The sequence below is a fragment of the Dromaius novaehollandiae genome, chromosome 10 (genome assembly GCF_036370855.1).
Source record: "Dromaius novaehollandiae isolate bDroNov1 chromosome 10, bDroNov1.hap1, whole genome shotgun sequence".
NCBI lineage: Eukaryota > Metazoa > Chordata > Aves > Casuariiformes > Dromaiidae > Dromaius > Dromaius novaehollandiae.
This window is the reverse complement of record NC_088107.1, coordinates 5233229-5248053: the sequence shown is the minus strand read 5'-3', so window position 1 is coordinate 5248053 and position 14825 is coordinate 5233229. Positions and strand designations below refer to the sequence as shown.

The window sequence follows — 14825 nt, the reverse complement described above, 5'->3', positions numbered from 1 at the left end:
CCAGTCATGATGTCTGAGTAGGCTTCAAGGTCTCTGTCTGCCAAAGACTGACATATACACCTAACTTTATGCACTCAAATCTTTCCCTGACTTTACTGCAGAAGTCTTCATGGGATCAAGGCCTATATTTGTGCCGATATGTTTGCTGTCTTTCTGCATCTCCATTATGCACATCCAATTCTGTTTCTGTCATAGTGATTTTTTTTTTTAATTGGCTCCTAGGGAAGCAGAGGAAGACTTTTGTTCATAAAGAATATGGTATAATATGGGAGACAGAAGTGAGGGAGGAACAAAATAAGAGAATGGACACATTTCCTCATGAGTTGGAGACTGAATCCATTTGCCTCATACTCAGTGACAGACCTGTCCCACAGAAGCTCATTTCTCTGAGCAGAGTTGACTTGCCTCTGACCATATGCCAGTGAATTCCTAGTAAAAGATCACCTCTCTACCTTTACTTCTTATCTTCTGGCTTCTAAGATTCACATGTTATGTCCCATAAAGACACAAACAAAATGGGGGAAAAAAAACTTTCAAAAACCCAAAGCAAAAGCTATTTCCATGCAAGAGGTTTCTCCCAGGACTTATCAGCAACAACTCCAGAGTAGAAGTTTGCAGCCAGTTTGAGGTGCTGTTACCATGCCAGGACTAAAAAGGGACCAAATGACCTATGGTGTGAGGGAGAAGATGTCAACCTAGACACAGCACACAATATGACTGGGATAAAGAAACAATGCAAAACCCAGCGGTGGCTAACAGATGAGGTATTATACCTAGCGAGAAGAAGACAAGGGCTTAAATCAAAAAGACATCCTGATGAGACTGGATGTAAGCTGAGCACACAAGCCTCAGACGAGGGATAGCAGAGGTGGTTAGACCAAACATTGCAGGAATTTATCCACAGTGAGCAGTGCAGGAGGTGGAGCGACAGAACGAGAGAGGTGGATGCAAAGGGATTTTTCAGCACTGTCAAGGAAATTGCCCCAACACTCCCTCCCGGAGGCAGTGTCATCAGGGCAGCATATGGCAAAAGTAAAAAAGGGAGGGAAGCTAATGGAAAAAAGAGACAGGAATATTTTAAGAATCTAGAGGATAGTCCCAGAGCAAGATAATCACAACATACACATTAAAAAATCTGTTTATAGAGGTTTTTTAATGCCTCTTTTTTCCCAAGCTTTGTAAGGAACATCTTACTTTAGCAAAAGAGAGATCAAGCAATGAATGCACTCAACTCTTAATGCTTCATTCTGTCTGAGTAAAAGTAACCCTCTCTGAACTGTGACAGCCACAGCCCTATGCACCACTTAAGCTTTGGCCTGGGGTGAGGTTTATCCACTGGGTGAGCAGAGATCCTACAGTCACAGGTCAGTCTGGGAGCAGAGCCCAGTGAAAAATCACTCCTGTCCTCTTCATAACACCGAGCAGGCAAAATGGTGCCCTGGGATGCTCCTGTAAACACTGGGAGCTTCAGCCACTGAGGATGTAAAAAGCACATTGCATATAAGCCAAAAGGTGGGTTCCTGTGACAGATCTCTGTGTTGCACCACCAGTTTTAGATTCCTGAGACTGTAATTGTACGTAGTAGTTTAGATATGGGGTGTTTCTGGAAAAGGGGGAGGGTTACATCAGGAAGAGGTGTTTCCAGGGAAATATCAAGAATAAAATGCCACTAAGGCACTGTCCTGGTGGTACAAGTGTTTATTTGCAATTTAAATATCAGAAAAGATACCTGCTGCTCAGCCAAGCCCATAAATTACACATCACAATGCGGTCAGTGGCTGCTGCTGTTTAAAACTGGTTCTGCCAATCCCTCAGCAGCCATAGGGAACGGGGAGAAACTGGGAGTCCTCCCATATGCTCAGATTATCGAATATAGAGGACCAAGGCACAAAGCAAGGTCTTAAAAAGGGACCTTTGCTGGTGCATGACCTCCTGTTGTTTATAGCTAGGCAGTTGTGTCTCTTCACCTATTGCAGATGGGATCATCACCTGTGGGGGAAAACAGAGGAGCCTTTTCTGTCCCCATGGGATTCACCAGGAAAATTCCTATAGTCATCACAGAGTGTAGCAGGCCAGCTGGTGGCAAGGCAGGTGACAAAAGGAGTGACATAGATTGAGTCTAATCCTTTCTATTAGTCCTACCCTCATGAAGTTCATTGAGATCCATGAACTGAAGTGGGAATGGAGTCCAAGGGAATTCCCACATGGCATCATATAATTATTTGGAATATGAAAGCACTTGGGATTGTCATATATGGCCATAGAGTAGGTGGGTTAGTGGGAGATGTGCTCCTGGTGGTGGGAAGTTAGCATCTAAAACAGACCAGAGTCAAAAAGCAAAAGCAAAGATCTTAAATTCAGAAAAAATACAGGGACCGGGGCAGCAGGTTTCGTTACCTAAACTCTAAGTGAGAGTGGCCATGGGAAAGTGTTTCAAAAGCCAGTAGAGCGCATAGTAACTTAAGTTACTTTCAAAACCTGGGAACTGTCCTCCTACATCATTGGGATGCTTTTGGAAGCTTTGCTAAGTTACAGAAGGAGTCTGTGGACGATCTAGGATTTTAAGCCTAATCTTTGGAGCCTGTGTAGGTTGTAAGCTTGTCTCCCACAGACACATGTATTTCTGTAATTTCTTCTGATGGTGTAATGCAAAAAGATTTTTATACTTAAAATATTTAAAATATTTATCATATTAACATAATGTTAAATCATCAATATTTTACATATATTTACATCTAACGTTCATTTATAGGCAGACATAAATATAAATTTATCAGTATGTGTGCATATGGCTGTAACATATGATTAATATATTGTCAGCATAATCCAAAGGCTCAGAACCATCAATTGTACAGATAGTTAGTCCTTTATAGTCATGTTTCCTACTGCTATTTAACCTTTTTTCTTCCTCTCCTCCCCCTCTTTCACAGTTCGTCTAACTCGCACTCCCTTCAGTAGCCTGCCTTTAAATAGCAGGCAAGGTTTGTGCAATGGTGACTGTGCTTTTCTACATATTTCACAATGCCTAAGGAAATAAGGGCTCTGTTCTCTGAGGCTTCTGGGTACCAGAGGAGTAGAAGTAAATAACAATGTTCCTTTCTCCCAGAAATCCCCAGATGCAGATAATAAAAAGCAGTCTTCCAAGTAATGCTCTTGATTCGTCATCCAGCCTTAGCTACAGATCTAAATGTACCATTTCCCGGCACACCAGCAGTCCTGTATGGACTAAGGCTCTGTCTCGTCTTCCTCCTGTCCGCTAGAAAGGGCATGAGGGCTTGGCCTTATCAAACAGCATCTGCAGTGGCCAAAGATGTAGAGGTGTCCGGCATATAAATGGGTAATGTCGGTACCATTGCAGCGTCGACTTAGATTTATGATACGATCTATTTTGTGCTCTGAAGATTGTTCTGATGTGAGTGATTCTTGCTCCTCAAAATAGTCCTGTTGACTTCATGCCATTCCCAGGACTTCTTGCGGAAGTGAAGTTTATAGTCCAGCTCATGGTTCTCCTTTGTGGGCCTAAGTACCAGCCGGACCTTCTAGGAGGCTCTTTTGTGTGGTTACCAAAGCACTTGCTTTTTCTCTTTTTTCTCCTTCTTCTTTCTTTTTTCTCTCTCCTTTTTTACCCCCTCCTCTCATGATACCTGCTTCTCTTGTACCAGCTCTTTAATGTGGACTTGGAAATGCTTGTGGCATGCACTAAATACTTCCAGACTGCCTTGGTCAGGGGCAGACACCTGTCTTATTTCACAGGTTCTGCTTCCTGAAACCCCTGCTTGGAGTCATACCCCGGGAAACAGCTACATTTATGTTGGCTTACCCTCCCTCTTCGGAGCCCTGTTCCTGTGTTTTCTCCAGTGAATGAGTACTGAAATATTACCATAGCATGAGGCTACCGGTCGCTGTTTTGCTGGTGACTGTGTAACGAACCCTCTGCCACCAAATGCCCGGTTCACCATGCTTCAGTTCGTTCAGGTTAACGAACAGCTCGGATATAGCCGTGCTGGAAGCCATGCACGTATCTAGGGATGACCTCTGTCTAAGGAATTAAAATACTGAGCTGAGAATTTGTAATAAACTTTCTAAAGGATAACAAACAGATTGCCCTCTTCTCATTTTTCTTTATATCTCCTTTTCTTGGCACTCTGGGTATGGCAGCATGTTTTCACTTCATAGGTAGTTTTGTTCCAGTGACATGTCAAATGATTAGACGTTTTCCTCCAAATAAAATTCTGACCTGTCATTAAAAAATAATGGGAAAAAAGTTTCAAGTTTTCAGCAGAAAAGGGTTTGATAAAAATACTTCTATTCCATGAAACACTTTTCACAAAGCTTTCCTTTATCTGAAAAATCAGTTTTTCATCAAAAATATTTTAATCGGAGAATTTTTCTCGTAGCCTTTTATTCAGTATCCAGTCCTGCTAACAGTTACTGAGGTGCAACATCTGTTGACTTCAGTCAAAGCTGCACTCCAGTAATTGGAAGCAGAATTTGGTCTGTTATTTGTAAGGTATGTTAAATGGACAAAATCTTACACTGACCGAAGTGTTAGTCTTAGCAGTGAAGTGATCCTCTAAATTAATCCTTCACTCTTTCCCCTTTCCTTGGATATGAAATGTTTAATAAGCTGCAGCTTAGTGGTAAGGGGGTTTGCTAATCAACATATTTTTCAGCCAAAATAGTTTAGTAAACTATTGTTAATGGGAGGTATATATCACCATTTACATTACTGGATAAAAATTAAACCGGATGGGGTATGTAAGCAGATTGATTTTCTCAGATTCCTCCTTTTTTATGTTTTTTTTAATTGTTTGATTTTACATGTTAAATGCTATGAATGCTATTTTTCTTTTATATACTTCAGGCATACCATGCAAATTTTGCATCCAGTGTAGGCTCCTGAGACACAAAAAAGAATCACCCCAAATGTACTATTTTTTGAGGGTTCTGATACAACTTCATTTAGGTCTCGGTCCTATTTGACATGTAATCATACCCAGACTCAAACTTGCCTTTCAAATGTCTAATGCCACCCATAACAAGCTCTATTTTTACATTTTTATATCATTTCTCCCCACCAGGGTGGGTTAAGTGTATATTCTTAAAATACTAAGTGTTTGAAACATGAGTACTCTTAATGTAAATACATATAACATATATTCATATTATTTAAATATACATTTAAATTCAAATTAATTTTTTATTTGTATGCTAGTGACTTTATGCTTTCTTGCTGTTCTTTTAGTCTTAAGAAGATTTGAGCTTGTTTCATTAATTTTCTGATTAATAGTTTCAGATCCAACTTTGAATTTTTTGCTACTGAGAAACTTCATATTTAAAATGTTCATCTATACTTAAAAAGATAAGTTGTATGAATGTATTTCCTCTGAGAAAAGTATAACTCAGACACAAAATTGACAAGTTGCCTGCACTATATTTGCAACCAACACCTGATATATTGAATGTCTGTAAGACAGAAAATGACTAAAATACTCTTTCCAGAATATATTACTCTGTTAGAGTTTGGAGAGAGTGCAAAAATACATTCCTATATCTAATTTTATGAAATTAAATACTTTTGGTGCCTGTTTTTGAAGATTTTGGCATGAATAGAAAAGTTCTCAAAAAACTGTGGCTCTACTGAACATTTAAATGACTTCTATTTAATAGAAACCATTTTATTTTGAAGGGACAAAGATCTTGTGCCTGTTAGAAATATTTTAATAGAAGCAAAGTTGTAGCCTAACTACATGCTAAAAATATTTATGTACAATCTTTAAGCATACAAGTAGACCCAAATTAGTAGGGTTATTCAGGAGAGTGAAGTTTTATAAGCATCTGAAACATGAAGCCTTTGGGTTTTGTACTTAGGTTTTTGCCAACAGCAGTTTCGTACTATTCCAATGGGAGACCCCACCATTAGGGACATTTTTAAAAGAAGCAAGCAAAGTATTTATTATCTAATTCATTATAAATTTTAATCACCAGCTGTGATAGCACAAATTTTCACAGGAGCTTTTTAAAAGTCTTGACCTGTTTTAAATCAGTGATTAAAAATATATATACCGTTCCAATTACCTTTGTTTTAAATTGTTCCTTTTAGATAACAAGTTATTTCTCTGAGTAGTTGATTTCCAAAATCTCAGTAGTATAACTCTACTGAACCCCAGAGTGCTACCTTGGCAACTATTTGTTCATCTAAAATTTTGCATTAATAGGCAAAACCACAGGTCTACTATGCAGGATTCATGTTGTGGAGTTAAATACTGGTAAGAGAAAATATAAGTGGTCCTGTATCACGGAACAATTCACTGAACTGTTTAAAGTTGATCAAATTGTGTTGATCAGTCATTCTAATAAAGGGGGAGGAACAACAATGAATGCTGTGAGGAATGAGGATGGGACATGATTTTTCAGCAAGAAAAGCTTTCCTGGCTTAGCACAGAAATATAATGTGTTAACAGAGTCTTAAAATCAATACACAATGAATTAGCAGTCAGCAGAGAACGGCCAGATGACAAGGGGAGTATGATTCATTTCTGAGAATGACTAAGATCTCAGGCAGCTTGTTGTGAAGAATATTTGGAGACTGTGAATAGAGTTAAAAGAAATTCCTTTAATTTGATCTGGAAGTGTGTTTATGACAGACGTAAAGCACTTGAATTCTACTGAGGATTTCCTCTTGTGCTGCAGCCTTCCCGGCTCTGCTCTTTACAGCTGTTCTTTAAGTACCAACTACTGAGCCAGACAAGCTAGTCCTCTTACACCTTAATGCATGAAAATGAAGTTTCCAGCTCAGAGACGAGTAATTAGATAACCCAACACTGACGACATGTTGATAATGAAGTGAAGAGGAAAGGATCCCTAAATAATCAGATTCTTTTTCAGGGATTTAAAAGAAAATGCATTTTGATGTTTGCAAAAGACACTCAGGCATCTTATTCTACCTCTTTCCTTTTTTCATTTCAGCTCAAAAATTACAGTTTGTTCATCAGAAGCACAACATCCTTAGGTGTTCTGGATGCAAACGAATGTGGATTGCCTTAATATGGAAAGTGACAGCCCCTGGCATTTGTCTGAATATTAATGCTGAATCGGATGGAGAAATCATTATGGCTGATGTTTTTCCTTATTAAGTTTAAAATGTCAGAAGCCTGAGTTTAAGTTTTCATGACACCAACAAATGTTTTTGTAATTTTTCTTAATCCTTAAGGTTTCAATTTAAATTCAAATTAGCACTCTTTTTTTTCCCCTTTTTTTGGACTTTCAGTCTGTCTAGGAACTTCTATATTTGGTGGGCTGGATGAAATCTCAACCCCTTTGAAATGGGTGCAGAATCCCATTGTCTTAATTGCAGCTAACACCTTTTCTTTTGTGCACAAACCCTATCTTCCTCTCTTTCACATTTGGTCATTGAGGATAACATTTTCAGAGGAGCTCATGGCCATTTTTTTGAGTACTTACAGCTGGGACCAGATTTTCAGAACTGCATCCTGCAGTTCTCACTATTGTGCTTACAGGCAGACGTTCAAAAAGCCCTCAAGCTGTTGAGTGCTATTGAAAATCTGGCCACATATTTCCATGTCGGTTTTGGAGCTGAAAATTGTGCCCTAGTGCTGTGTGGCTGAGCTCTTTTTCTGACCTGAGAGGACATATCTGCTATTCCTGGGGGTGCAGGCATCATGACTGCAAGTTGTCAGAGAGCTCTGGAAATCTGGACTCTCTCATCTCGCACAGACATGGGACTTGGGGGACACAGAAAGACCTTGGCCTGTGACTAGCCCCATCAATGAACGGCGTGCTCTGTATCCCATGAACTTAGGGCCATGCAACCCTTCTGAATGGGGGTGCAAACTCACTCTCTTGCTCTGTTTAAAGCTTAAGTGCCTCACTCTTAATTTTCTAATGCCTGTATTTTCCTTCTTTAGGACTAAAAGCCATATGTTAACAACCCCCTGGTTCTGCAAATGCAGTGGTGGCAATTGCTGTGGTATACCTTCGCTGAACCCTGCAATGAAAAGGAAAGCCTGGAGGCTGGATTTGAAAGGGGGATGAACTTGAGCTCAGGGAAACACCCCTGATGGAGCAAAGGCGAATGAACAACTCCTTGTGCAGAGACTTGAGAGGACACCGTGCTTGGAGGTTGTAAGAGAGTACAGGTGAAGCAATGAGCTGAGAACTGGGAGGGAAATTCTGGCTCTCAGTCAGAGATTAATAACTCAGTAACCTCAGTAGAAAGTCTGATAGGTACAACCACAATGGCAGAAATCTCTCCAGCATATTTCATGATGCTTTTGAGCGTTAGTGTCTCATTCCTCAGCCTTCTTACATGTAGAGCACCAAGTATTATGAAATGGGCCTGAATTGCTGTGCTGGCATGAGATCTGGGCCTGGGAGGTGCTGATTACTGCTGTGGAGTCACAGCACCTCCTGCATCAAACCCATCAGCCCTTCTCGAACACCACTGGTTTTGCTGCGGGTGATAGCAAGTCTCCAAACTGTAAATCCTCTAAGACAAGGCCTGGGGGTTGCTGTAGACATGCAAAAATGTCAGCTATGCTTTCAGGCTAACAGATTTGGAAGCACCTAAGTGACTTAGAAGCTTAAGTCCCTGCAATTTAGACTTCTGTGCAGTCTATACATTGCTTTGACTTTCAGAAAGACCAGGGCTATTCAGATGTTTGTTCACTTCTAAAAACATCCCCTCTGGTGTTTAACGAATAACAGTGTATTCTCACTTCAGGGGATGAGAGTGGGTAACAGCTCACTTTTAAGAGTATCGTAGAGGAGAACCGAAGGCCTGTCCCTTACTCATTTCATTTGTTTCGGTAGAAAATATACAGGGTTTCTTTCAGGACTTCTGAAGTTTCTTGGTTTCTTCAGGTGCCTGTTCTCCATTTTAATTCTGTTGTCCTCCTCCCTTTTCTAACACTTGAACTTTAAATTCAGGTTGGGGGGGAAGGGGAATGTCTGTTTTTTTCTCCTTTATTGTGGTAGAGAACAGGGGATGGAGGCCAGCTTTCTTGGACTTTTATATTCAAAATACCTATAAATAATTAGTTACAGGGACGTAGCTCCCCCCTCCCTTTAAGGCCTAATTTAGGTTCTTTATCAAAATGATTTAAAATGCCTTTCTCAGTAGGAAACCATATTTCAGAGCTTTTATTTATTAGACTTCTCAAAAAGTGTGTTTTTAATGCACATCCTGACTTTCTGCCAAAACTGTCCATTGAAACATTGGGACTGGAGCAACCCTTTGTATAGAGAGTTATATTTATTAGATTTTTACATATTGATACAGAACGATTCATCTAAATAAATCATGCACAGAATTGGCACATAAATCTTCCAGTCTTCACTACTTGCTGTACTATATTACTATCCTGACAACCTTCCCTCAAGTATAGAAAAACTTTCTTCTTAGTATACTTTTCCCTAGCCCTCTTAGTGTGTAAATGCTGTCAGTAATCATCCTGGGGTATGTAGCTTTTTTTGTTACTGTGTTTATTGTTGTGAGGAGTAAGAGTTTGGGTTGTAGATTTTATTATTTAGGGACAAGAAAATCTTACTGTATTTTAAAGTAGAACAAATAGCCTTGAACTCTGCAAAATGCATGAGGATCTTTAAGTAGTAAACCAAAGTCAGATTTCATGGTAGATGGTCGAATATCTGAATATTTCAGCAGTATGAGCTCATGATGGCACTGAGAGGAGATTGCTTCCTTCTGTTTTAAGTACAATAGTTCTTATGCTGGGTGGCTAGTTTGAGGAATATAATTTGCTTAAGCAGTTTCAGGACTTTCAGGGTACTAAGTGTGTGTCTGCACGTATGTATGTGCATACATCAGACCCATCCATCCTACGCTCCCTTCCCCCATGCAGGTTGTTTCCTCTTCTCTGAACAGAAGTAAGTTGCATATAAGACAATCTGGCCCTAATTACTTTAAGCAAATACAAAACCATAAACTATATCCTGCATGGGTATGATTCAGTGTAACCCTCTGGCAGTTTACACCAGTGAAAGCTCTGGCTGGCTGTATTTTGAGTACCTCTCATTATGAATCCTGAGGATGTGACAGCCTTCTCTAAAAGCTGCACTTCAGTCCTTGCCAGTGCTGGTTTAAGAGCTGCTGGCTTTCCAAAGGGATTTTGTAGTGCTGGGACCATCACTCCAGAAGGCTGTGGTGCTTCTGACGAAAGGGCTCTGACATCCAGGTAGTACTCTTGAAAGTTCAGAGTTTGGAAACTGGGAGCTCTGTAAGAAACCATTACAATAAAAGGTAGAACAGATTCTAGCAAGTGTTCAATCACTCAGCATGGTGCCACTTAGAGGCAGAAGACCTTAAAACAGCCAGCAAGATGTCTGCAGAAGAAACCTCGGCTGCCAGCTCTCGGCACTCTGTATCCTGTCATTTGACACTTTTCATCTCTGGTAAGTTCGGTGATGGGTTGCAGTAAAGGCTCGGTCAGCTATTGGAACCTGGGCACCGCTGATGAAGCTCACTTCAGATGTTGTGCGGGAAAGGGCTGACTTGTGCAGTGCACCGAGTAAAGTCAGGCCTCAGCAAACACCGTGGGCTGATAGCTTGCATTGAGCCATGCTGTATAACCAATTGCTCCTCATCTGGTTTTGGCTTTAAGGTGGGTATGGGTGGCTGGTGCAGACATGCCTGTCCAGCCCTTCCAGTCCCCCTCCAGGGGCTCAGGTTTTGGAAGCCAGGACCTGCAGAGCTGGTTTCCACCCATAGACCTTGGGGAGTCAGTGGCTGTGGTCATGGGGGCACCAGGGTCTCTCCTTCTGCGGGAGAGCAGCTGTGAAGGTGACTGGGCCAATATGGATTACACAGTCATGAGAACAAACTTGAAATGGTCAGCGGGGCTTCTCTTTGAAATGTTTCCTGCTGTCTGTGAAGCTCAGAATACCTCTAGGCTAAACACTCTTTTTCCTCTAGCTGGACTATTTAAATTAGCAATGCCAAAGGCTCCACATTTGGAGGAAAAGACCCATGACACACTCAATTCATAGATGTTATAAGGTGACATCTGCCACCCTAACCCTTTCTCTGGCAAGTGAAACGGGGCCAATCCTTTCTTTTAACTGTGTGAGCGCAGAGGCCACAGCCGTCCTTTTATTCAGTAGAAATAGGAAATACCAAATTAAGTGCTAAGATAATTGTCATAACTGAAACACCGATATCTGATATGGAGATGTTTAATTAGAAACAGGGAAACTGAGGCACAGAGGTGTAGTGACTTGCATGAGGACATCAGTGACGCTACTGTCAGCACTTGCCTCTGACTGGCATCCAGCTGTCCCCATCTAGGTCTGTCCGTGGAACCACATTTGGGAAAGAAAACAAAAAGGAGACAATCCTCCTGCAAAAGACCCTCCTTAAAATGCCCATCCTTCTTAGTACAAATTATGCCATGGGAAAAGGGGGTTACCCCAGTCTGCCCATTGTCAAAGTGTCTCATGTCTTACTGGCAGTTTCTGGTGTTACTGGTAGCTCTGTCAGGTCTCCCTCTGGCCAACTCTATTTGTAAAAGGGTGATCGGATTTATTTGAAAGTTCAGCTAGAAGTGTGCTTGAACAAGGAGACTTTAACTCTGTATTTATTACTCTTTATGTTAAGTAGTTTTATTCATAAAAGGAATAAATATATTCAGTTAAGAAGCAATAAGTGCCACTAGTAATTTTAATAAATGATGACTCTAACATTTTTTCTATTTAACATTCAAAACTGTTGGTAACATTCTACCTTAAAGTATTTTTCATAAAATGGCAGAATTCTTTTAAAATACATTTAAATTTGCTGCAAACAAGCAAACAAATTTGTTTGGATGGTAAACAAAAATTCTGGTTTCGTTTTGATTTCTTTTTACTTGAAATATATATGAATGTCATAAAATATTTCCATGTACTTTAAAGAATAATTGAAGCATATGTACTCAAAGTGCAATACTTTTCATAATGGTTTCAGACTAAATTATCCATTATATGGGACTAACACATAAAAGCCTTTCTCTACATCAAGTGATAGATCAAAGGGAGGAACGATGGCTTGTCCACATGCATAACCACACCTCTCAGATTCTGAGAACAAGGATATGCAGTCTGCATTTTAACTACATCTCCATGACATGAAACGGTATTCTCGTGTCTCCTACTGCGGGAGAGTCAGGTAGTCCCGGCTACAAAGATTTCCTTTTACACTTCTCCCTTCTTTTTTTTATTCCATCTTCTGGATGACATTTCAGTGACTAGTCCCAGGTGGCTCTAATTTGAAAACTAAATTTTGCTCAGTTCCTCCCAGGGCAGTGGGGGAATCTGTTGGTGGCAAGCGTGAGTCTCAGTCGGTTCCGTGGCAAATCTGTGACCCTGGTGCCCCGTCGCCCAGCTTTGGGGATGCGGGCAGACCCGTGCCCCGGCACGAAGCTCGTGCGACGTCAGCGGATGCAGCACAAGGACCGTGGCGACTGCGGGCTGCCGGCCGTATCCTGCCCAGCGCAGCGAGGCAGTCCGAGCAGGCTGGGCTTTCAGCGCCCGTCACACGAGCGCCGGCCTTTCTCTTCACCCAAGAGCTGGATGGCTTTAGTGGTTAGAGCACAGGGTTGTGAGTCAGATTGTCTCCTCTCTACTGGCCAGTTTGCTGCGCTCAGATGAACTAAAAACTTTTTGTGCTTCTGTTTCCTATCTGCAAAATCAATCTGGTAATATTTCCACCCGCACAGGGATTCACTAATTAGTCTACCTAAAATGCTTTGCTTCAGAAGGAAGCTGTTAGGGAGGCAAATGCTTGTGTGTTATTGCTGATAAGCGCTAAGGGATCGTGGTAAGATAGAGACCAAACAGTCTCAGCTTTTGTGATATTGTGTGATGAGTTGTTTCAGGCGCCTTTCTATTAGTAACAAGGAATGCAAACTAATTGTTTTAGTGACATAATTAAAGATGTCCATGCTTGAAATTTGACCGCTTTAGATTGAAAATGTATAGTTTCATTTAAGTACACACTCACCCCGAGCCAGTAGATTGGATATTATTCCAATTATTCACATTAGCATCTGATTTACAAGCATTAATGTACTTCCATGATCAGACAATAAAGTTCCTTAAAATAACCTATGCTCACTGAAATGTAAATGAACTTTTTACGATTGTCATGGTTGCTAAAAATGTGAAGTGCACTAGGGAAGTGCTGAGTTGAGGCACCAGAAGAAGAGGCTGTGATCATGGAAAGTTTGAAACTTCTCCTCTGATCATTTCTGACAGCTCCGAGTGGTTCTTCCACAATTGGAACCACTTGTGCTGCTTATTAATATAATGAAACTTATCCTCCAGCAAAAACAGAACCAAAGGTTGACACAAGAGTGGAGGGAGAGACTGAAACCTGATCTGCTTAGGGATCTCTTAAAGATGATGGAAGACTAATAAAATCCAGTCCGCTTCCTACCTCCATTACAACTCCCACTCCCCGTCTGTCTTCACAAGCTGAAGTGGAATAATGACTCCTTCCAGAGCTACGCCAAACACAGTTCTGCCTGAACACAAATCTGTCTTAAGAGCATCTAGTGGTGTTTTGCACCAGGGCCAGTTTCAGTAGCTTCCATAATCTGTGGCATTCTTTCTTTTGATTTGTGTGGGTGCTGGATCAGGCCCCTAAAATGCCATTTATTTGTTCAGGAGTAGAATTTTTGATGGAAAAAGTAAGAGATTTGTACAAAACCAATCTGATTCCATGCTATATTCTAATCTGTAGAGATTCTAGCAAATTGAAAGGGAACTCTGCAATAGTAATACCAGCACAAGACTGGGCTTTCCAACTTTGTTTTGTCCTTAAGACACTGTGGGCCAGTTGTTCAAAGACTCAGGCTGCAAGACAAAATTTCCAAAGATTTTCATTCTTTTAGGTGCTGGTGCCATTTAGGCATTTGTTAGAGACAAAGGGCTTTTCAGCGGAAATTTTCATGGAAAGTTCTGAGCAGTTTTGCGAGCGTGACCTTCTGAAAATATTGCCCCAGCTCTGAACACTGAGCATTTGAAAATCTTGTCCTGAACCCTTTAACAATCTCATTCCAGGCTGAATGACCACCAAACCTGTGTCTTTAAAACCTCTACAGCAATGTCTTGCAAAGACCCTTTCCTCTCTCATCCCCCTTGCCTTTACCTACATGTTGCCCAACCCTTTTTTCTCCCTTAATTTCAACTGAGTTGCACCGGGACAGACTCCATCTTCAGGTGCATCCCAAGAAAGAGCATGGTTAAAAAATGATTCCATAGTACTTTAGAAAAGCTCAATGCTTGGTACATCTTTATCAAGATAAACATCAGTTAGGAACAAAAAAAAAAAAAAAAATCACTTTTTTTCTATTGGCAGTGGGTTAGAAAAATGTTTGAAACTCTGCATTTAGTATGATTCCTCAACACTAGGAAGGGGGCTGTGACATGTAGAGTGGAAAAAATACCTTAATGATTACAAAAAAGAAAAAGAAAAAGAAAAAGCCAAGGTCTTCTAACTTTTCAAGAAGTACATAGGGAAGCAGCTAAACAGAACTGTAAGGGTAAGCAGAGCAAAATGTCAGAGTTGATTTAACTCATTACATTTAAGTGGAAAATAAGGGATGAAAGTTTAGTTTAAGAAAAATTAAGGAAATACCTAGGAATGAGTTTACAAAGTGCAATATTTTCTCTCAAAGCCATAGGGTTAGCAGGTTGGTATCCAGCATCTGTGACTGATTAGGGGCATTTGAGATGGCAGGTGGCTTTAGGAAATGGAAACCTTACAGGGCTTTACAAATACTTTCTGTAGTTAGGCAAAATTATTTGAT

At 40.6% G+C, this 14825-nt stretch overlaps 1 long non-coding RNA gene across 3 annotated transcripts in view; it reads left to right on the top strand.

The window, feature by feature from the left end:
- Positions 1 to 14825, top strand: part of LOC112996313 (uncharacterized) — a 45367-nt gene that overhangs the window by 9205 nt on the left and 21337 nt on the right. Inside the window, exon 4 of one of the 3 annotated variants that reach the window (XR_010390926.1) lies at positions 7929 to 13118. The exons of the other annotated variants lie outside the window; for them this stretch is intronic. This is a non-coding gene — a long non-coding RNA (uncharacterized LOC112996313). Of the gene's footprint in view, positions 1 to 7928; positions 13119 to 14825 lie in introns of those variants that run through there. 3 annotated transcript variants of the gene reach the window in all.